A 22710-nucleotide genomic window follows, 5' to 3' on the forward strand; every position below is an offset into this window, starting at 1 on the left:
ACCGGAATAGTTTTGACACTGAATTGATATCACAGTATTTGTTGTTTTTTAGCAAAATATCCCAAAACAGTTCTCAGCGGTAGACGTATGGTATCAAAATGATATTTCCTCTCTCTCTACCCCTTTCCCACTCTCTCTGTCCATCTCTCTGTCCATCTCTCTGTCCATCTCTCTGTCCGTTTCTCTCTCTGTCCATCTCTCTGTCCTTCTCTGTCTCTGTATTTGTTCTCTCTCTCTCTCTCTCTCTCTCTCTCTCTCTCTCTCTCTCTCTCTCTCTCTCTCTCTCTCTCTCTCTCTCTCTCTCTCTCTCTCTCTCTCTCTCTCTCGAAATAACCTTGCCTTGTCAAGGCCCCGCATCGATTTGTTTAAAACTAGTTTTTCTTATTCTGGTGCGTTCCTTTGGAATTCACTACCTGTAAATATCAAGTCATGTCTGTCATTATCTTCTTTTAAAAGACAGCTCCGAAAGCACCTCTCTAACGACTAAGTCGGTGTACAATTTGTGCGAGTGTGTGTGAGGATGTGTGAAAGAGAAAGTGTATAGTATGCTTCCATTAACAAGCACACTTTTGAATTTTTTATTTTTTTTATTTTTATTTTGTTATACTTTTCCCTGCATAATTTTGTTTTATTTGATTTTTTGTTTAAATGTTTTCATTCTTCATATTTGTTCTTTGTTTCATGTGTGTATTATAGTAGGGACTAGCTGTAAGAAAGGACCATATGGACCTAATGCTATCATCCCTCGGTAATAAAGTTTTCGAGTTCGAGTTCGAGTTCTCTCTCGACAGATCTGTCTCTCCAGTCATGTTCACATAAGGCAATCATTTGAATTTAGGCTATTTGATAGGCAAAAGATAATCACAACTTTTTCTGTGAGCCAATGTAATATGTGACCCTCCACCACGAAATGAGTCGCATGTCACCTCGCGCGTTTCTGCGCTAGGCTTAAAGGCATATGTACGCGCTCCCGTGTTTACAAAGTGTAGTTTGCCTATAATCGATGTCAGACGCACCATAAGACCATATAATGACGATATGTCACCATGCGCGGACCATAATACATGCATTACAGCTTGTTCTAGCCTCTGAAAAAGTGAGGATGTCAACAAAGCCGCGGTGTTAGCTCCCTTGCATCAACGTTACATGTGTTGCCAAATCTATAAATAGGACGATCCAGATCAAAATGAAAATTAACATATCTCAACATTGAAGGGGTCCTAGACCACAATATTTTGCAGGGAACTTAATTTAGCATGTCTCCAGCTGTTGGTAAAGCAATTAGCGTGTATAGTCATCGAGTACATATGCCTTTAATATAAGTCCGGGGAGTTTTGGTAACAGTGTGAGGGTCACCTTTGTCACAGCTAGGCTTATAACTCAAACATATTTCGCTCTTTTCTAAAACGGTTTTCACCACTGGATAGAGCATAAAAAACTCTTTAGGAAAATGTAAAAATATGAAAATCATGCAAAGGTGACATGCGACTCATTCCGTGGTGGAGGGTCACATATGTTGTTTCACCAGGCAGTCGCAAAAGTGATGGTATGCACATGACCCTAGGACACTGCCTCCACTTATCATTGTGTCACTGCTGAATCAAGATTGAACAATAGATAATTGTATTAAACAATGGCGACTGCACGTGAGAGGGAACAATAAAGAGACCAAAAAGCAATGTACTCACGTTAAAATGACGAACACGGAACGAATAACGGCGACGTTTCGACCTAAGGGTCTGTGCTTTCAGAAAAGACCGCAGCGTTCGCGACCTCTTGGTGAGATCCCGTCTTCGCAGTCCCACCAACCCCACAGCCCCTGGGACATTTCCTTGTTCCAAACGAAATTGCAAATCTTGTCCCTTCCTCCACCCTGACACCTGCCTCCAAGGCCCTCGTGGCTCCTTCACGGTCAAGAGAACGTTTGACTGTCAAAGTCACAACATTGTCTATGCGATCGTCTGCCTCTCTTGTCGCCAGATTTATATCGGAGAAACCGCGCGCACCCTTGAGGCGCGTTTCTCCAAGCATCTGGCCGACATCCGTCATTCCCGCAATAGGCCAGTATCCCTTCATTTCACCGCCGCTGGTCACTCACTTGATCATGTCAGAGTCCTGGCTCTGTGGCAAGTACGTGGCGACTCCTTCGAGCGCAAACTCAGGGAGTCCCACATCATATCATCCCTCGGCACTACCTGCCCCGATGGAATTAACATTCGCCGTTAATTCATTCATCTCAACCTTCCCCCCGCTGTTCCACTTTGTGTGTGTGTGTGTGTATGTGTGTGTGTGTGTGTGTGTGTGTCCGCACGGGTACGTGAGTCTCCTCTTTCGTTCCCTTTCACGCACCCCCACCCCCACCCCCACATTTTGTTTGGTCTACAGACCTCAAAACTGCCGCTTTTCATTCCCCTCGGGTAGCTTCCCTTGCTTCTCTGTCTTTGTCATTTGTTGGTTTGTGCAGTGTAGTTGTTTTGTCAGTTGTTCTCCTCTTTATTTGTTCTATCGTCTTTCTTCTTTTTTGTGTGTGTACTTTTGTGTTTTTGTGCCTGAAGAAGACCCTTAGGTCGAAACGTCGCCGTTATTCGTTCCGTGTTCGTCATTTTAACGTGAGTACATTGCTTTTTGGTCTCTTTAATAGATAATTGGTTAAAATTCTACAGTTTATTACTATTAGCAGCGTAGAGACAGTTTATTCATGCGTTGTAGATTAATTATATAGCGTACTGGAAGGATTATTTCACATCAGAACTGAAAAAGAGACATTTATCCTGCATACGTGATAGATCACTCATGTCGTAACTAAACCATACACTCACACGTTACTGGTTACTGGTGTGTTTTCTTTTTATTTATAAATGTTTGACTCACACGTTAGCATATAATGTAAATGAGGGCATGTCAATTAAACTAGTTTGGCTGGGACCTATAACTTTCCATGCACTGCTCATGATGACAAAGTCGCCGAGACAAGCGTCATTCTGGGATCACTTTCGCGCTTGCTGTTTTCCCTGGAAGAATTTCGAGAACACACGTACATCACGCTATACTTTCTAGAGTGATGTCTTTTTGCTTTAAATTAGCGCCAAAGATTTAGAGGCTTTGGAAGAGATCAATTAAGGTATATCAATTTCTCCTCTCTCTATATATATAATAATACTCTTCAAGAAAATAAATCAGTTTTGACAGTGTGTTATGACGTCACAGTCCCCAGGGGCGGAGAGAGGGGAGATGGAGGAGGAGCTACCCGACATGTTCACCTTTCACCTGGCCCTGTCTAGTGGCGCCACCTATCAACGCTGGCGAGAGGTCGGCCACACGGAACAGCTGTCCAGTGATGAGGACATTGCTTACTTCCTGCTGCAATGGTCAGTACCTGTGTTGTGACCTAACAAGGAATATTGTAAGATGTTTTGTGGCTGGTTGACCGACCAGCTTCGGTTTCATATATAATATACCAAGGCCGAGGACCAACAAAAAACCAGGTCTGACAACAAGCCACCAAACATAGTTTTTGGCATCAGAGATAACAGGTCATACTTGTCTGTGGCGTCAAACTTAACTTGTTCGTAGATTTTGTTCCAGACTAAAAATGCACAGAGCTTCCATCTTATTCAGTAAGTTTTAATCATATATATCCCTGATAGCATGCTAACGTTAATTTAACGTTAATATATTCCTTTTCTTTCAAGTGTTTTATGACTTCGTTGTGGATTTTGTGATTACAGAAATAAGTTGCAAATTGACCATGAGTCGCAGCGGTTAAATCATCAACCTTGATTGGGTGTGAGAGTGAATGCTTACAATCGTTGTCCTCAGAAACACGAATCCGAAGCCGTGATGGTTCCACACACCAAACAATCAGCCTCATTGGCTTTTACTTTGACAATCCACGTTTTTTCCTGAAAGCTCAAATCCATTCAACACCTCGATTTGTTGCATGGGGAGCATGAGATTTATTTCCCAGCTCTTTATGAATGAAAACTCGTGGACATGATGACAATATATGTTATTTGCATTTTGATCAAAATATGACATTTTACACAGATTGAGACAGTCAGTGTTCCTCTGAGACCGCACCAGCGGTCGAGGTGAACAATGACCGTCGAGATCTGTGTAAAATGTCATATTTTGATCCAAAAAAATACAAATAGAATGTATATGTATCTTGATATTAGTTAAAATTCCTTCAATTTTTGGCTCACGTAAGTGTAGCCTATGCGATCGTAACTTTGTCTGTCTGTGCGTGCGTGCGTGCGTCTGTGCGTGTGTATGTCTGTGGTAGAAACTTTAACATTTGACTAAACACCGAAATACTCATTTCACCTGGTTATTTTTCAAGCAACATCTTCAAAGTATTGAACCAATGATCAACATTTTGTCGGCATGTGTGTAGTTAAAGTGTGTATCCAAAGAAAACGGGTGGTGGGGTGGTTTATGGGGGTACACGCAGCTGACCGGTTTGTGTCGCGTTTGGTATGTAGACCAGGTTAGACAAGACCAGGTTAGGTTGGGGTCGCGCCGCTAAGGATTGTGGTATACATGATTCACTGACTCAGCCTGGTCACTGAGTCGACCGGGTTCGGTTTCTAAGCTCCAGATAAATAGACTAAAGAAGATACCAAAGTGAGATTTCCTACAGTTTGATCTGCACAGCGTTTTTTCCAATCATCTGCGCGAGGAAGAGCTGTCGAAAGTGCAGTGTCGATCTGGCAGTCCCGGTAAGTACGGACAGATCTAGACTAGTGAGTAGTCACAGTGTCTCCCCGGTATTTTATATTTTGTTTTATTTCAGCAGATACGGATGACACAGTGCTAGGTAGTCACCTCTAGTGAAATGAGTAGATCTAAAGTGCCTGTAAGGATTGTATGTCTTTTCTTGGTTACATTTATGTGAATTTCAAGAACGGCAGCACTAATCTGTGTCGGTCTGACTAATTACCGCGCGACCGTGGCCGGCCGGATCGCTCCCAACCACAAGCGACCGCGCCCGACTGACCTCAAAAGAAAGCATTTACACGTAATATTTGAGCTGTTAGTATATATCTCCATAATATTTTCTCACGTTGGACCAGTTTTTAAGTCAGAGTAGTGATCGATAAGGGTGTTATAGTGTATTTTGAACTTACAACAACAAAATATCATTACGGCGCGCAGTTAGCTTATGATTAGTCAAACCGTTTTTCTGGAATTGTGGGATAGCTTGGGTTTCATCCATGACCGTAGGCGGGTTCTGTTTCGCTCTTCGATTTTTGTGAGTACACGGTATGTGTTATCATGTCAACCACTTCAAAAGTGTGTGTGTGCCTGGGGGGATTCCCAGTTAAGGTGGAGATCATGTAGTGGAGCTCCAGTAAGCGTTTTCTTTGTATACAGGAGATACAGAAGGCTGACACCCTTGTAGGAAAATTCGATACTGTTCAGTTCGGCGCCAAGCGCGTTACTGCCGCCGACTAGACTTCCCCTTCCAAAATTGCTGCTCGACAGGAAAATATTGTGACCTGTTATCACAAAAACAGTGCTGATACTATCAGTGATAGACTACGTCGCTGGCGGCCAGCTGCTCAGCAAACCAGGGCTTAGCAGCTGCATTCATTGTAAGCCGTTCGGCGCATTTACGCCGAAATGACATCTCCAATAAGCTAACGCGAAACTCGAATTGGGGAGGGGGTTGTAGACGCAAAATCACAAAACCTCTTCAAATTCCAGGGGTGTTGCCCCAGACCCCTGCCTTTGTAGTTTGTAAGCTGAAATCTCTTTGTCCAATGCTAGACCCTGACGGTGAACAGTATAAGGTGGTGTGGGTCAATGATTATGTGGTTGAAATTCCACGTTTTTGCTGTATCGGATAGAACTATGCTTTATTTACCTAATACTTAGCTAATTGATGGAGCGAAGCGACGGAGAGCTTTAATTAGCTTTGGTCGGGCGTCAATCCACGCTTCGGATCAATAGTACGTATCAATAAAATCAAGCGTAACATGTATGTTTAGATGATTTTGACTCTATCTTCATCGTGGATTGACGCCCGACCAAAGCTAATTGAAGCTCGACGGAGGGATTCAATTAGGCTTGAGCTTCAATTAGCTTTGGTCGGGCGTCAATCCACGATGAAGATCGAGTCAAAATCAAGCGTAACATGTATGTTTAGATGATTTTGACTCGATCTTCATCGTGGATTGACGCCCGACCAAAGCGAATTGAAGCTCGACGGTGCGAAGCGGCGGAGGGATTCAATTAGGCTTTGGTGGGCGTCAATCCACGATGAAGACCGAGTCAAAATCATCTAAACTTACATGTGTTACACTTGATTCTATTATTATTGGGTCAATGATTATGTGGTTGAAATTCCACGTTTTTGCCGTATCGGATAGAACTATGCTTTATTTACCTAATACTTAGCTAATTGATGAAGCTCGATGGAGCGAAGCGACGGAGAGCTTTAATTAGCTTTGGTCGGGCGTCAATCCACGCTTCGGATCAATAGTATGTATCAATAAAATCAAGCGTAACATGTATGTTTAGATGATTTTGACTCGATCATCATCGATTGACGCCCGACCAAAGCTAATTGAAGCTCGACGGAGCGAAGCGACGGAGGGATTCAATTAGGCTTGAGCTTCAATTAGCTTTGGTCGGGCGTCAATCCACGATGAAGATCGAGTCAAAATCAAGCGTAACATGTATGTTTAGATGATTTTGACTCGATCTTCATCGTGGATTGACGCCCGACCAAAAGCTAATTGAAGCTCGACGGAGCGAAGCGGCAGAGGGATTCAATTCGGCTTTGGTGGGCGTCAATCCACGATGAAGACCGAGTCCAAATCATCTAAACTTACATGTGTTACACTTGATTCTATTGATTCGAAGTGTCATTTTTTGTGTAAAGAAAGGCCACATTGTCATACTGATTTTTTGCAGAACCCTCGCTTTTAAATAATACATTGTGAGCATGGATGATGTGTGTGTGAGTGAGTGTGTGTGTGACGTGGTTTGAGCGCACGTCTGTGTGTGTAGTGTCTGTGAGTGTGCGTGTCTGTGAGAGAGAGAGAGAGAGAGAGAGAGAGAGAGAGAGAGAGAGAGAGAGAGAGAGAGAGAGAGAGAGAGAGAGAGAGAGAGAGAGAGGCGATTTGTTCTTTGCTGGGGGTATGCACTGCCTTGGCAATGCACTTCTACTTAATTATCAAGTTAATAAATTAACTGTTTAGTACATGCATTGGTCAGTTAAGACTTTGCTTCCATACTTTTGTTACTGCATTTTAAGGTTAGGACGGTTTGTAGTGCTTGGCAATGTGCTTATGCTCTGAAAGTCAAAAACAATTTGCACTAGTTGACTAATCAACTATCATGACTGCAAGCAAACTGACTGTTTTTATATTGCTTCACGCGACTTCAGTGCATTACTGCATTGTCAGTTTTTGCTTAACATCAGATAGAGTGCGATTTCAGACAAGACAGTCATCTCCTGCGCTCAGAAAAAACCTGACCAAGTTTAAAGTACAAAATTTTACATTTTCATTTTCAGCGCAGCATCACGCTCTTAGGATTTCTTCCAACTGGACAATCATGAGCCTGACAGTTTGGTCTTGATCTTATTTTTGGATTTTCGCATGAGCAACATCTTTGTGAGTACCCATACTATTACTAATATTCTAACTTTTCATACATCATTAAAAGATTTTTTGAGTCCTGTCCAATTTTTCTTCGATTTTAGAACTTGAAATATTTTTTGTCTCGGTTCTGAAAGTAGTTTCCAGACCTAGTGGTGCTGCCAGATTTGTCTGCAATTTTAGAAATCTCAAATATTTATTGTCTCGGTTCTGAAAGTAGTTTTCAGGCAGGAGTCCCAGCCAATTGTTCTGCAATTTTAGAACTTGAAATATTTTCTGTCTCAGTTCTGAAAGTAATTTCACAGTCAAATCTAACGATAACTAATGATATTGTAAATAATGATAATCATTGTTTTTCTTAAACGTCAATTAGACAAAAGGACAGTCATCTCATGCGCCAAGTTTAAAGTGCAATTACATTTTTATTTTCAGCGCAGCATCACACTCTTTGATTTCTTCCACCTGGACAATCCTCAGCCTGACAGTTTGATCTTCAGCCTATTTTTTGATTTCGTCACGAGCAACATCTTTGTGAGTACCCAACTTTATACTATTACTAATATTCTAAGTTTTCATACAACATAAAAAAAAATGTGTCTAGGTTTTGAAAAAAAATTCCAGGCCAAAGACTAAGGAGTCATGATGCCCGATTTGTGTGCAATTTTAGAACTGAAATAATTTTTCGTCTCTGTTCTGGAAGTAATTTCAAGGCCTTAGGGTCCTGCCCGATTATTCTGCGATTTAAGAACTTGAATTATTTTTAGTCTCTGTTCTAAAAGTAGTTTACAGGCCTAGGGGTGCTGCCCGGTTTTTCTGCGATTTTAGAACTTGAAATATTTTCCGTCTCCGTTTTGAAAGTAGTGTCCAGGACTAGGGGTGCTGCCCGATTGTTCTGCGATTTTAGAACTTGAAATATTTTCCGTCTCCGTTTTGAAAGTAGTTTCCAGGCCTAGGGGTGCTGCCCGGTTTTTCTGCGATTTTAGAACTTGAAATATTTTCCGTCTCAGTTTTGAAAGTAGTTTCCAGGCCTAGGGGTGCTGCCCGATTTTTCTGCGATTTTAGAACTTGAAATATTTTCCGTCTCCGTTTTGAAAGTAGTTTCCAGGCCTAGGGGTGCTGCCCGATTGTTCTGCGATTTTAGAACTTGAAATATTTTCCGTCTCCGTTTTGAAAGTAGTTTCCAGGCCTAGGGGTGCTGCCCGGTTTTTCTGCGATTTTAGAACTTGAAATATTTTCCGTCTCCGTTTTGAAAGTAGTTTCCAGGCCTAGGGGTGCTGCCCGATTTTTCTGCGATTTTAGAACTTGAAATATTTTCCGTCTCCGTTTTGAAAGTAGTTTCCAGGCCTAGGGGTGCTGCCCGATTTTTCTGCGATTTTAGAACTTGAAATATTTTCCGTCTCCGTTTTGAAAGTAGTTTCCAGGCCTAGGGGTGCTGCCCGATTTTTCTGCGATTTTAGAACTTGAAATATTTTCCGTCTCCGTTTTGAAAGTAGTTTCCAGGCCTAGGGGTGCTGCCCGATTTTTCTGCAATTTTGGAACTAAATATTTTCCGTCTCCGTTTTGAAAGTGTCCAGGCCTAGGGGTGCTGCCCGATTTTTGTGCGATTTTAGAACTTGAAATATTTTCCGTCTCCGTTTTGAAAGTAGTTTCCAGGCCTAGGGGTGCTGCCCGATTTTTCTGCGATTTTAGAACTTGAAATATTTTCCGTCTCCGTTTTGAAAGTAGTTTCCAGGCCTAGGGGTGCTGCCCGATTTTTCTGCGATTTTAGAACTTGAAATATTTTCCGTCTCCGTTTTGAAAGTTTCCAGGCCTAGGGGTGCTGCCCGATTTTTCTGCGATTTTAGAACTTGAAATATTTTCCGTCTCCGTTTTGAAAGTAGTTTCCAGGCCTAGGGGTGCTGCCCGATTTTTCTGCGATTTTAGAACTTGAAATATTTTCCGTCTCCGTTTTGAAAGTAGTTTCCAGGCCTAGGGGTGCTGCCCGATTTTTCTGCGATTTTAGAACTAAATATTTTCCGTCTCCGTTTTGAAAGTAGTTTCCAGGCCTAGGGGTGCTGCCCGATTTTTCTGCGATTTTAGAACTTGGAATATTTTTCATCTGTTCTGAAGGTCCTGCCGATTTTTCTGCGATTTTAGAACTTGAAATATTTTTCACCCTAGTTCTGACAGTAGTTTTCAGGCCTAGGGGTGCTGCCCGATTTTTCTGCAATTTTGGAACTTGGAAACTTTCAACTTCGAATATTTTTCGTCTGGATGTTCTGATGGTGGTTTCAAGGCCTAGGAGTGCTGCCAGTCATTTTGCACATTGTATATGATCTAATGCGTGTGTGCAAGTTTTGATTCATTTTCTTTTGATCCTGAATTACGTTTTTTGTGCTTGCATAATTAATTCTTTTTTAGTCTTTGAGTCTGAGCTTTGTTGCCAATTTTGATTTGGTGACAATTTCTTATTATTATTATAACTGAATCCACACTTAACAGTCACTGTGTATGTTATTTGCTCCTCAGAATGGACTCAGTTGTGCAGTGTGTAGACTGCCAGAAAATGTTCAGTAGCCGTATTAGGCTATTGAAACATAAATGCTCTAAGTGTACTTCTTGTGGCAGAGTGTTTTCATCATTCCAGCGCCTTCAGTCACACAATTGTTCAGATTCACAGGATATTCAGGTTAAAGCCATTGAGCAACATGGTATCACATTCAACCCTGTACACTGCCAGTGGCAGTTAGACAAATGTCGCGAGTTCACTTTGCCTTTGAAGCTTGCAATGCCTTCATCAGATCATCTGCTTCCGGCTGGAGCACCCAAACATTTTAAAAGGGTTGGGGGAGATGGTAATTGTTTTTTCCGCTGCCTGAGCTTTGCAGTGACTGGGTGTGAAGAGTACCATCTCCAACTTCGAGCTGCAGTCTGCCATTTCATGACACAGTCTGCACACACATATCGAATTGAGCATGTTCTCCTGCAACAACAAGGGCTGACAGCCGCATCCTATCTGACCAGGTCGGGCATGCGGAATTCAGGGACGTGGGCAACAGAAGTGGAGATTTACAGTGCTGCCCTCATGCTCAACACCAGAATCTGTGTTTATCGCAATGTAGTCGGGCAGAGTGCCTGGCACACACTTGATCCAAGACTGATTGCTCCACTGACCCATGTGAGTTCACGGTGCATCTTCATCAACCACCTCAACAATAACCATTATGAAATTGTGACTGACGTCCATCTTCCATCTGATGGACCAGTGCTGTCATGCCAACATCAACAAGTTCATGTACCTGTGCTTGCAGCAGCAGAGTGTGAAGGTGCTGAGAGGCCACTCGTATCTCATACAACCGTGACACTTGTGAACCGCAGAAATACAATGCAGAAACTACGTCAAAACCAAGAGTACAAGCAGAAAGAGTCAGCTGAAAATAGGCAGAGAAAAGGTGAGAGGAGACTTAGTCAGGCATATAGGCACAAGGAAGCACACCTAGGCAAAGCAAGAATTGCAAAGAGAAGATGCAGTGGAGAGTTCAGAGAGCAAGAAGCAGAAAGAAACCGACTTAGAATGGCTAAACAGAGAGCCACTAAAGAATATAGCCAGAAAGAAGCAGGTAGAACCAGACAGAGAATGGCAACAAAGAGAGCCAATAGGGATTACAGTCAGAAAGAAGCAGGTAGAAACAGACAGAAAAAAGCAACAAAGAGAGCCAATAGGGATTACAGTCAGAAAGAAGCAGGTAGAACCAGACAGAGAATGACAACAAAGAGAGCCAATAGGGATTACAGTCAGAAAGAAGCAGGTAGAACCAGACAGAGAATGGCAACAAAGAGAGCCAATAGGGATTACAGTCAGAAAGAAGCAGGTAGAACCAGACAGAGAATGACAACAAAGAGAGCCAATAGGGATTACAGTCAGAAAGAAGCAGGTAGAACCAGACAGAGAATGGCAACAAAGAGAGGTAGTAAAGAATACAGAGAGAAAGAGGCCCTAAAAGACAGGCAAAGGAAAGCAGAACAAAGACAGAATAGAAACTATAGGCGAAAGGAATCGGAGAGTGACAGATTGAGGAAAGTGAAGAGAAGGCGTTGTCCTTCATACAGAGAAGCTTATCAAGCTAAGGTGCGAGCAGCAAGGGACAAACTGACCACAAAAAGCAGTTGCTTGACGGTCGATGACATCAAGAAGGTCTTTCAGTCCAATGTTAGTCACGGACCTTCATTCATATGTACATGCTGTAATGGTCTCTTCTACAAACACTCAGTGAGTGTTGCTCCCTCTGCTGCATCTCTCCAGAACAAGGGTGTTAAGTCTTCCATTATAGAGCAGGTTCTGTTAGGAACAAAAAGCTTCCAAGACACTGAGTGGATATGTTCCACATGTCTTTCCAGTTTGAGGAAATCTGTGCTGCCCAATTTAGCTGTGAGAAATGGTCTTGAATTCCCGGCTATTCCGTCTACACTTGAAGGTCTCACAACCCTGGAGGAACGGTGTATATCACCACGAATTCCCTTCATGCAGATGCGAGAGCTTGGCTGCGACCATCAGTTTGGTATCAGGGGAAATGTAGTGAATGTACCAGTGGATGTGCCAGCTATGGTGACTTCATTACCTAGGCGATTCGAAGAGACAGAGACAATTGCCTTGAAGTTGAAGAGACGCTTGCGCTACAAGTCCTCCTACCACTTTGAAAATGTGAGGCCTGGGAAGATCTTTGCTGCTGCGGAGTGGTTGATTGGGAACAGTGTCCTGTTCAGGGAAGAGGGTATTAAGCTCGATCCTTCTTGGTTCAAGCCAGAGTGGGAGGGAGCAGAGTCGGTAGAGTTCAGAATCAACAGTGCAGATGATGACAGTTGTATCCAAGGTGAGAAGACCAACCATGCACACTCATGTGACGGAGGCAAACAACCTGAATATGATGCTGTGAGTGTGAAGCAATGTTCTAATGTACCGCCACAAGACCCTGAGCACTTGGTAACTGATCAAGCTTCTTCTGGCACAGTGAAAGACAACAACAAACCAGAACAAGACCAAGATGGCAATCTGCAAGAAGAGTATGCAGATTTGTTTCAGGAGTGGCCGGAGGAAAACATACCTGCTAATGACAAAGATAACACCGGGGAAGATGATGAAGACAAAGAATGGGTAGAAACCAGTCAAGAGGCAGAACTGGGAGGTGGATGTCGTGACACCCTTCTGCACCCCAACGACTTTACAACCGATGGCCAGGCAGCACTGAACATAGCACCAGGTGAGGGTAAACATCCACTTGGTCTGTTCATGGATAAAGATTGTGAGGAGAAATCCTTTCCAACCATATTTTGCGGCCAACGACGTGTTGATAACAGTGATCGAATGAAGCCCCTCACCTACAGTAAGATCTGCAAGGCTGAGCTAAGAAGTGCTGACCGGCGTGCTGCCCACTCCATTGCAAACATCTTTTTCAAGTTGAAGAAACTACAGATGTTACAGATTCGAGATTTAGCCACAACAGCACTTCGGAAAGTGAAAGGAGCAAAGACAGGCCATACTGCAGGGCAGTTGAGGAAAGATGGTGCCATTGAAGATCTTCTGCGCCAGGATCAAGGGTATCGTGTCCTCAAAACACTGCGATCCTCTCCCCCGTACTGGCAAGCGAAACAGAAGGATCTCTTTGCTATGATTAGGCAGCTTGGTAGACCAACTTTCTTTGCTACATTTTCTGCTGCTGAAACAAGGTGGATTGATCTTCTCCGTGTCCTCTACCGCATGGAGCACAGTGTAGACCCCACTGATGATGACCTTGAGAACCTGACCTGGCAGGAGAAGTCGCAGCTTATACAAAAAGATCCTGTGACTTGCGCTCGTCACTTTGACTACAGAGTTCAGGTCTTGTTCAGAAAAGTCATCCTGAGTGATCTGCAGCCTCTTGGAAAAGTGACGGACCACTTTTTCAGAGTAGAATTTCAGCAGCGGGGGTCCCCTCACATTCACTGTATGATCTGGGTTGAAGATGCACCAAAGGCTGATACAGACTCTGACGAAGATGTGGTGGCATTTCTTGATAAACACTTGACATGTCAGAGGCATGAAGAGGGTGAGTTGAAGAACGTTTCGAGCCTGCATGAACACAAGCATTCCAAGTCATGCAAGAAAGGTGGAAAACACGTGTGCAGGTTTGGTTTTCCTCTTCCTCCCATGTCAAAAACTATGATGCTCCGTCCACTGACTCAGTCTGAAGCAAAGGATAATTCTGGCATCACAGAAAATTTGAGAACCATCAAAAGAGAACTTAGCCAGTTGAAACTGGGTGAGAACATTTCTTTTGAAGAATTTCTGGCGCGAGTCGGCATTGATGAGAATCAGTACATCCTTGCACTTCGTTCTGACCTTGACAGCACCAAGATCTTTTTGCAACGCGAACCATCAGCGACACGCATGAACAGCAGAAATGATATTCTCGCTCAGGTGTGGATGGCCAACACAGATGTGCAATTTGTCCTGGATGAGTATGCCTGTGGAATGTATATTGTGACGTACATCAGCAAGAGCCAGCGTGGCATGAGCGATCTTCTAAAACACGCTGATGATGAGGCAAAACGTGGCAACCACAGTGTCAAACAAAAAGTCAGACACATTGCGAACAAGTTTTTGAACCACTGCGAAGTGTCTGCCCAGGAAGCTGTCTACCTCCTGATGCAGCTGCCTTTGACCCGATGCACAAGGGATGTGATTTTTGTCAACACATCACCCCCCTGCCAGCGAGTTGGTCTGCTCAAGAATTCCACCATGCTTGAAGCAATGAAAGATGAGGACACAGATGTGACTCTCACAAGCCTGATCGACAGGTACTCTGAAAGACCAAAGGAGTTGGAAAACATCTGTCTTGCAGACTTTGCTACTTCGTACGACGTGAGAAAGGCAGGATCAAGCAGCAGAACAGGTAAGAACACCAAGAAGAAGGAACAGGATTTCCTCCCTGAAGGTGAATATGAGGAGGATGCAACCGACAACATCTGGAACAATGACTCTTCTTCTGGTCACCTGTACAAACTTCCTGATGGCAAAGTCTTGCACCACCGGAGAAAACCAAAAGTTCTGCGCTGTGTTCGCTTTTCTCTGGAGTCTGACTCAGAAAACCACTACAGAGAGAAGCTGATGTTGTACATACCATGGCGAAACGAGGACAAGGATATCATTGGTGGGTGTGGGACATACCATGAGAGATTTGAACAAATGAAAGAAACAGTGTTCGAAGTCAGCAGCAAGTTTGAGACCAATGCTACTGCTGTGGACCAGGCTGTGGAACAGGTGCAGAAGGATGGCATTGATGAGGAAGCATGGGATGGGGTGGCTCCACAAGCACAAGACATGGAGAGCCGCCACGAGAAATACAACACAGAGAGTACCATCAATGCAGCGTTCCAACCAGACTCTGAACAGCACCGACAGTATGACATTGGTCTTGACCTGGGTTGTCATGCTACATCCGACATAACTCACGACCGTATAGTGAACAGGATACCAAATGAAGAATTTGATGCAATGGTAAGATCACTGAATTGCAGTCAGCAAACGTTCTTCTATCACATACTGCACTGGATGAAGACAAAGTGTAGTGGCAGTCTATCTGCATGCGAACCCTTCCACTGTTTTCTCTCTGGAGGTGCAGGTGTGGGGAAGAGTCGCTGTGTCCTGGCCATTTACCATGCCCTTGTCCGTTACCTAAGCAGTCGCCCTGGAGACAATCCAGATTGCCTTCGGGTACTTCTTGCCGCTCCAACAGGCAAGGCTGCCTATAACATCAGAGGTGTGACACTACACACAGCCTTCTGCCTCCCTGCAAACCAGAGTCTCAGTGATTACGTGAAACTTGACGCCAGTCGCTTGAACACACTTCGGTCAACTCTAGCAGAATTGCGATTGGTGATCATTGATGAAATTTCCATGGTTGGTGCCAACATGATGGGTTTTGTCAGTCAGCGTCTGCAACAATTGATGGGTTGCAGCAAGCCGTTTGGTGGTGTAAGTGTCCTTGCTGTTGGTGATCTATTCCAGCTGAGACCAGTCATGGATCGCTGGGTATTTCAGCCAAGTCGTGGACCATACGAAGCACTAGCACCAATTGTCTGGCAGGAGCTGTTCCAGATGTTCGAGTTGACCCAGGTGATGCGGCAGAAAGATGACAGAACCTTTGCTGAAGCTCTAAACAGGATCAGGGAGGGATGCCACACCAAAGAAGATGCAAGCCTCATCAAGTCCCGTGTTGTCAAATCCAGTATCCCGGACAACATGCTTCACCTGTTCACCAGCCGTCGTCTCGTCACTGAGCAAAACACCAAAAGTCTTGCCCTTCTCCAGTCTTCGGAGATTCTGCTGGAAGCCAAGGACAGTGTGATGGGTGACATCAGTGTTGCACTGAAAACCGAGATACTTCACAAAGCTCGTGATATGACAGTGCAACAAACGCAGAGTCTTCCATCACACTTGACTCTCAAAGTGGGCGGTAGATTCATGTTGGTGCACAATGTTGACATCAGCGATGGTCTGACGAATGGAGCTTCTGGCACCTTACGACAGGTTGGACACAAAGGCAGTGAGAAGCCAGAACATGTGTCGGTTGTATGGATAGAATTTGACGAAGAGAGTGTTGGTGAAAAGACCCGCCACCGAAACAAACAACTCTACACACCAGCCATCAGCTCCACATGGACTCCCATCTTTCATGCCGTCAAACAGTTTCGTGTTGGAAAACGAGAAAATGTTGCAGTGCTTCGTAAACAGTTTCCGTTGACAGCTTGCTCTGCAATCACAGTACACAAGTCACAGGGTTCAACTCTTGAACAAGTTGCGGTGTCTTTCCAGGGTATGGCACAACACCATCTAGTGTATGTGGCACTCAGCAGAGCCAAAACTCTGGGCGGCCTCCATCTTCTTGATTTTGACCCAAACAAGATCAGAGTGTCACCTGATGTCAAGACCGAGATGGAACGATTGCGGAAGAAGCCCATTGAGTGGTGTGTGAGCGACCTACAGCAGTTTGCCAGCAATGGATTTCTCATAGGTTTTCACAACAGTCGCTCTCTTCACAAACACATTGGAGATCTCCGCCTTGAAAGAAATCTGTTACGAGCTGAAATGTTATTCATATTTGAAAGCTGGGAACAAGAACAAGATGAACCACAGCACTACAGTCTCCCTGAATTCAAAGTTCTTGAGAGAAACCCTGCCCCAACCAAAACTCACCGTCCACATGCTGGCACAATAGTGTACATCCGTGATGACAGTCTGCTGTCTACCTCCAACACAGCTACAAGCCGAAGTTGCAATCACAGCATAGAAGTTACAGTGCTTGACGCCAGCAGCAGAATTGCAGGGCTGAGTGTAGTGGGAGTGTACTGTCCTCCGGGTGTGAAAACCAGCGCACTGCGTACTGAACTTGAGACCATTCTTCACAGGGTATTAGCAAGTCAACCCTATGTTGTGATGGGAGGAGACTTCAACAGTGATGCCTCTGACAGACTGTCAAAACCACTCGAACAGCTGTGTCAGGAATTCAGTCTGCGTCAGCTCATTACTGAACCCACAACAGACTATGGCTCAGTGTTGGATCTGATCTTCACCAATCTCCCTGAGTCTGCAATACTAGGAGGTGTACTTGAATCCTGGTACTCGGACCACAAACCCTGCTGGGTGTCAATTTCAGTGTAAATGGAATTTTTGAGAGATTGCGAGTTTGCTGTGTTGTCTTTGTATTTGAAATGCACTTAACAATATTCTGTTTGTTGAAGAATTTGATATGCAAGCCATGACAGTGACACAATTAGGTGTGGATGCGTTAATTAGATTCTGTGTCTGGTGTTTTAATTGGCCCTAAATCTGAAGTTATGTACAGAAGCATAAGATTTGTCATGTTTTATTTTAAATTAATGCAATTGAAATAAAGAATCAGTAGCAGAACACTATATGTGTGCTGTAATATATGTGATGCGAGTATGTAGTGTGAGTGTGTGCGTTAAGATTTATTCCTATGCATTACAATTTACTTGTACATGTATTGCATGAGAATTCCAAAGTTAAAAAATCTCATCTTCATGTGTGTGTGTGTGTGTTCAACATATAGTTTCACATACGTGAGCCTTGAATTGGCGCTAAATCTGAAGTTATGTACAGGAGCATAAGATTTGTCATGTTTTATTTTAAATTAATGCAATTGAAATAAAGAATCAGTAGCAGAACACATTTGTCGATTTGACTCCTTGTTTTTGCTTTTAATTTAATTTAGTGCTCTATCCTTTTCTGGTTGTAGTTTGTTGTTTATTTATTGATTGAATGGATGTCATAATCAAGTTTTCTCCACAGGTCAGTGCTTGATATCATCTTCAACAGTCTCCCTGAATCTGGAGGATCATCATGTTTACTTGACTTTATGCTTCGTGTCTCCTTTAATGTACACTAACTTTATTAGTGTATTGCAGATGTTTGTGGGGTGTAACAGTAGTAACACACAACATGCCTGGATGAGCTTATAGTTCATTGTGCTTGATGTATTTTCATCATAACACTCAAATTAATGTTCATGTCCTTGCAAGTGACTAACTGTACAGATCCCACAGGACACAAAAGGAGCGTCGAATTAGCTTTGCTGTATGCTGAGTGTGTGATTTGGAAATAAAATATGTTGATACATTTTGCTTCATGTTGTTGCTTCATCAGTGGTCTGTTTAGTAATTGTAATTTTAGGCTAGTGAGTATTATAACTGTCAAATTCGCATTTCACATAAGTTTAAGGTGTTTGCTTTGTTTTTAAAATTGATTAATTGAATATCATAGTCAAGTTGTCTCCAGGTATTGTCAAGTGGTATAATTGTACTATGACAATGAATTTGAACAATAAAGTCATGTCACTTATGTGAGGTAAGTAACTGCCCCCAGAAACTGATACCGTGTTGTGGTGGGGTGGCTTGCGTGCTTCCATAATCCATCAAGCTAAGTCAGCTAATGTGCAGGGTGCCTGGTAGGGTCTCCCATACTGAACAGTCGGTGGTGTCTGACCATCAAACTAAGTCAGTTGGCGCGTTTTGCACATTTTCAGGGTTTCCCATGCTGAACAGTTTGAATGGCTAGAAGCCTGACAAAACTCAGTTTCAAGATTAAAGAAGTAGAACTTGCAAACAATTTTATCAGCTATATATAATCATGTCTGCTATTGGTTACAGATCTGAGGATATGACGACATGGTGGCGAGTGATGACAGCAAGCACAGAGCAGCGGTGGAATAAATTGCAGGACACTAGGACACTCGACCCCCCCACCCACCCCTCATGACCCGCTGCTTCTCAGTGCCAGGCAAGCCTGCGTGGTTCAGAAGTACAACTACAAGTAGCTGGGCATAATCCTGGACTGACAACACAACTGTAGTGGTAACGACAGCAGCTGCTACAGAAATGTCTTCATTTTCTCCTGGAGCTGAGGCTCCATCCTTGTGGACATTGCCATTCTCTGGTTTCCAAACATGTCGGATAGTGTACTCTCAAACAAAATTGGTGACATTTCTGAATCATTTAGAGAGGACTGTGGTATGCTGATTGAAGTGTTGTGCTATCATTGACCCTAACACTGTGCGTGAGGAAACAGTGATGAAATTCAAGGCTATTCGGTGTAATCTTTCATATTCTTCCCTGCATGTGGAGCTGGTAATCCACAGGACAAGTGACACATCAGAGAGACTTCTGGGTGTGAAGGCTTGGATCATGGACAAATCACCCCATGGATAACATGATCTTTCCTTTCTCCACTCCATGTATCATGTTTTAAAATCAATATTTGTATTGTCATTCTGTTGTCAAAAATTAATAGAAGTTTGAATCACTTAAATCAGTTCACCTTATTTTGTAAGTTAAGGTGATACGTCCTTGGGCACTGCCAAGGGGAGGTAATTCTTAACTTAGCGGTTTTTCAGTTGGCAACTCCTCTCAAAATTTATGTATTCAACATTGCCTGTGATCATGATCCAGGGCTAAAGATGGTGTGCAATTTACCAGGCACTGTCTAGGGGAGATAATTCACCAGTTCGCGGTTTGTCAGTTGCCAACGTCCTTCAAAATGTAATCAAAATATTATTTTCAGTGCTGGAAAATCATTCATTATTCTGGTAGACCCAACCCATTCAAATTCAGGTTCAGGCACAGTGATGTTCCCAGACACAGAAAAGAAAAGGTCAGTTAGACCTGGATTCAAAAGTGAGTTGAACCCACCTTGTAAGATCTCCCAAAAATGGGAAAATAATGGTCTTAAGAAGGAGGAAGTCTTAAACTGGGGGTAACTTTACAGAGATTATGAACAGAAAGTCAGAAAACAGATTATTAAAAGGGAGGGAGTCTTAAAAGGGGTGTTCCACTGTATGTGTACGTGATAGAAGACAGACCGAGGCCTAGGAACTGCACATCACTAAAACACTGCAATGTATCATGTGTGGAAGAGTCTTTAGAAAAAGATCAAATGAGTGTGATTCTTGTGTAATGATTCCCATATTTGACTTTTTTATGACTTTTCAAGAATGAACCATCATTTTAAAGGCACATTTCTTTTTATAAAAAATGTTTGGCTCACCGTCTCACTTTCAGACATGGCAAAGCTTTAGTTTTGTAAAAGCGACTTTTGGCTTTAGCAAGCACAAGCAGTCAGCATTTTGAATGTTGGCCTGTGACAAATTCAAGGTATGCTCTTACCAAATACAAGTGAGCCTTGCTAGATTTGACTGAGATTGTGAGATGTTTTCACAAGGAGAAATGTGACTTTAATTGAACACTGGGGTAGTGTAGATTGCACAGTGTCATGGTATTCTGGGATAATACTTACACGGAGTGGTAACTGTACTACTACAAGTCATGGTACAGTATAACTCCCTTTTTAAGACCCCCCAAGACCTTGTTTTCTCAGACTTTCTGTTCATATCCTGTGTAAAATTACCCCCATTTTTTACTTGCTTCATTTTAAGAGGGGTGTCTTAGAAGGGGGGTTCCACTGTATTGGACATTTTGTCTCAGCTTCCTCTTAAAAGGCCACTGCATTGGAACCGCCCCTTTTTTAAGACCACCTGATTTGGACTTCTTTACAATCCCGTGTCATCTCAGAATTTGTTTTCGTATCTTCTGACTTGTTCTGTAAATTAACCCCCATTTTGTGACCCCCCCCCCCCCCCCCCCCCCTTCAAATTTTCAAAAGGGGAATCCACTGTTTTTACTTCAAGGTGCTGTTTTCACATGAATGTGTGTGTGTGTGTGTGTGTTTGAGCAAATGCTTATGGTTACTGTTACTGTACATTGCATGGTACCTGCAATGTGAGGCCCCTCTGATGAATGGACACTCCCCATGAATCGACAATTTCTGTAGTCCCTTTGATCTTGACAAACATTTACCTGTTGTAAAAGTAAAAGGCCACTTGCAATTTAGGGCTAGTTCAGGTGTCCTTTCATCACAGGTACCTCGTGCTGTATTATCTGTGCCGTTGTGTGATCATGATTGTATGTTTGTTTTGTGTTTCTTTTTGTATGTAAAATATGTTCTTGCCAGTGTTACCGCAGGCCCCACTAGAGTGCTTTTTTTTATTTTTTATTTATTTTTTTTTTTTTTGGGGGGGAGGGGAGGGGGGGGGGGGAGGGGAGGGGGGGGGGGGGGGAGGGGGAGTTGATGGGATAGCACAAAACTCTTCTGATAAAAACCACACAAATTGACATTGTGCATGAAGTCATTGTGTCTAGTCTGCGTATTTTATAATGTTTCCTGAAGTTGACAGAGGTAATTGAATAAATTCTGAAACTGAAAGTGTGCATATGTGTGCTGTAATATGTGATGCGAGTATGTAGTGTGAGTGTGTGCGTTAAAATTTATTCCTATGCATTACAATTTATTTGTACTTGTATTGCATGAGAATTCCAAAGTTAAAAAATCTCATCTTCATGTGTGTGTGCGTGTGTTCAACATATAGTTTCACATACGTGAGCCTTGTAGGCTTTGCCTCTTGTTTATGATTGAATGCTTAAATACACGCACTTTTTTGTTGTCAGCTAGCCGCCTAAATATGAGTTTTAGATGTACTATGCCGTCACATAGCTCAAAGAAGGGAAATCCAATGTTCAGTCAATACTATGTGTTTTATTTACGGGCAGGTCTAGCTACCAGGACTTAAAAATAAAGTATTATGTTTACATTTTGCCAGGGATGCTGATGCAATTTGCTTTTTTTTGGTGACTCCCCAAATAATTATTGAGGACGATATCTTGAGTTTGATCAACTATTAGAACTGTCAGGCTTGGCAGTATGTTCAGTGGTAATGCTGTAACAGTACCGAAAACCAAATTTGGATTTTACTTTTAAGATCATAATTTTGCCAATGACTGATCTGTGAGAAAGGGAAGAGAGAGGCAGTCAGACAGAGGTGTGTGTTACGGTGACACAGTGTGTTGTGACGTGTTACTGTGACACAGTGTGTTGTGTGTTACGGTGACACAGTGTGTTGTGTGTTATGGTGACACTGTGTGTTGTGTGTTATGGTGACACTGTGTGTTGTGTGTTATGGTGACACCGTGTGTTGTGTGTTATTGTGACACCATGTGTTGTGTGTTACGGTGACACTGTGTGTTGTGTGTTTTGGTGACACTGTGTGTTGTGTGTTATGGTGACACTGTGGGTTGTGTGTTTCGGTGACAGTGTGTTGTGTGTTACGGTGACACCGTGTGTTGTGACTGTTATTGTGATACCGTGTGCTGTGTGTTACAGTGACACTGTGTGTTGTGTGTTTTGGTGACACCGTGTGTTGTGTGTTATGGTGACACCGTGTGTTGTGTGTTATGGTGACACTGTGTGGTATTGTGACACAGTGTGTAATGTGTTTTGGTGACACTGTGTGTTATTGTGACACAATGTGTTGTGTGTTATTGTGATACAGTGTGTTGTGTGTTATTGTGACACAGTGTGTTATGTGTTACAGCTACGAGAAAGGGAAGAGAGAGAGGCAGTCAGACAGATGTGTGCATTATCTTGACGTTGTGTGTTATTGTGACACAGTGTGTTATGTGTTATTGTGACACAGTGTGTTATGTGTTATTGTGATACAGTGTGTTGTGTGTTGAT

At 43.0% G+C, this 22710-nt stretch overlaps 2 long non-coding RNA genes across 2 annotated transcripts in view; both read left to right on the plus strand.

The window, feature by feature from the left end:
* LOC138957024 (uncharacterized) overlaps positions 1-21402 on the plus strand; it is a 121712-nt gene extending 100310 nt beyond the window's left edge. Inside the window, exon 2 of the long non-coding RNA XR_011452910.1 lies at positions 21259-21402. This is a non-coding gene — a long non-coding RNA (uncharacterized lncRNA). The remainder of the gene's footprint in view (positions 1-21258) is intronic.
* On the plus strand, positions 4895-21203 carry LOC138957020 (uncharacterized). The gene is made up of 4 exons (XR_011452908.1): positions 4895-5254; positions 7526-7625; positions 8043-8141; positions 18795-21203. It is a non-coding gene; the product is annotated as an uncharacterized lncRNA (long non-coding RNA).
* Positions 21403-22710: the final 1308 nt, after the last annotated feature.

This window comes from Littorina saxatilis, unplaced genomic scaffold (assembly GCF_037325665.1).
Source record: "Littorina saxatilis isolate snail1 unplaced genomic scaffold, US_GU_Lsax_2.0 scaffold_343, whole genome shotgun sequence".
NCBI lineage: Eukaryota > Metazoa > Mollusca > Gastropoda > Littorinimorpha > Littorinidae > Littorina > Littorina saxatilis.